General features: G+C 38.2%; 1 protein-coding gene across 2 annotated transcripts in view; it reads left to right on the forward strand.

The window, feature by feature from the left end:
* Positions 1 to 1,695, forward strand: part of ngfrb (nerve growth factor receptor b) — a 29,023-nt gene extending 27,328 nt beyond the window's left edge. For both annotated transcript variants that reach the window (XM_032502496.1, XM_032502495.1), the window contains one exon: positions 1 to 1,695. This exon is cut by the window's left edge and continues 524 nt beyond it. The gene's annotated coding sequence lies outside the window, so the exon portion shown is untranslated.
* Positions 1,696 to 1,710: the final 15 nt, after the last annotated feature.

Here is a 1,710-nt window from a genome sequence, read left to right on the forward strand (position 1 = left end):
ACTTAATCATCTGAATGTGCTTATAATAATTAATTCTCACGTTTTAAAATCCACACACTGTAAAGCCTATGTAGAAGAAAAATGTCTATAATTATTCAATTTTTGGGCCTGGATATCCATTTGCCTTACTACACTATAACCATCCTCTGACTTTATTAACCATAAAGCAGAAATGGGCTTTGAACTGAATTTATTGTGGATACCTGGCTCTTTCATTCCTACAACTTGACCCTCTGCATCTTTATTCCTAAACATTCATAGTTAGTTTGTCCCTAGCTTATAGCATTTGTAAGCCAGTGTTGTACCTTGTTACTTTACAAATATGCTACCAAAGAGGAGTAAACGTCTTGAGACCATACCTGATGAGCAACATAATTTACATGCCATGTTAGACATTTTGCATTTAAGTTGTCAAATGGCTTGAATCTGTTACTGCTGCCCGATTGGGCCTGCATACCACGGAGTACCTGGATCTTTGCTAATATGACAACCTGAGGAAGGATGCTTTCCAAATGAACTTGATCTTATTCAGCAAAAAACAAAAGTCTGGCTATGTGCTCTTATTTTAAATATGTAAGACATTGAGCTGCAGCACACATGGGATTGATCTTAACTAACTGGTTCCTGCAGACCCTTCCTTATTCCGACAACTGCTATAAGAACTACTGGCTGGACTTTGCCAACTAGGTGGTCTGTGGGGCAGGTCATTGACCGCGGCAACATGAGACACTATTCTATGTGCTCAGGTCTATCTGCATAACATAGGAGCTCACACACAGACTCCATCATACTGACCTAGAAAAGGGACGTGGAATTCAAAAGTAACAACTATGTACACGATACATACATAGGCACACACCATACTCATACTGTTCAATACATACATACACACATAGACCAACAGTATGTCGCACACACACACACACACACACACACAAAGGACACAGAATATTCCAGATCCTGCCATATACTGAATGAAACACTTTCATGAGAGGGCGATGTATTGTTTGATCTCATTATTAGTAGCCAATATATTGTAACAGTATGTCTAAAATCCATATAATTTACAATGTGTGCTATAAATGCTGAAATGCTACCTTAACAGTAAACAGCATGCAGAAACTAGCAACTCAAATTCCAAGGAAAAAAAACAAATATATACAAAATAATCAGAATGCCAAACAAAAGTCCAGGGTTTTCTATGTTTTTTCCTTAATTTCTCAGGGTATCTTGAATGACTGTCTTACTACATTAATACAACACTTATTATTGCACCCTTTACAGACACTGTGTTTATATAAAGCAGTGATTCTTGCGACTGACAATCCTTCAGACAGGTGAATAAGAAAAGGGAAGAGAAAAAAGGGTGTCTTGTTTCCTCATTGTTTGCAACAATGACCTATGGATAAAAGGCAAGTCAGTGGAGACACAAGTCAAAGGATGTGGGATGATCAGACCAAGGGAAAGCGAAAAAGTTTTGGATTACTTAAATGTATAGATGAAACCCAGGATCCAGCATTCAGCTTGTTTAAGTACAAACATTCCTTCCTCTTCTCATGGCGGTACTTTTACATAGAGGTGTGTTGTACCCTTTTGGTTTGAATTTGTTAAAGCATACTTCAAAAAATGTGATTATGATGATATTATTATGCTGCCGACTGAGGATTGCACCTATTTTTGTTTTCTTTGTGGGGGGGGGGGGGGGGGGGG

Source organism: Etheostoma spectabile, chromosome 21 (assembly GCF_008692095.1).
Source record: "Etheostoma spectabile isolate EspeVRDwgs_2016 chromosome 21, UIUC_Espe_1.0, whole genome shotgun sequence".
NCBI lineage: Eukaryota > Metazoa > Chordata > Actinopteri > Perciformes > Percidae > Etheostoma > Etheostoma spectabile.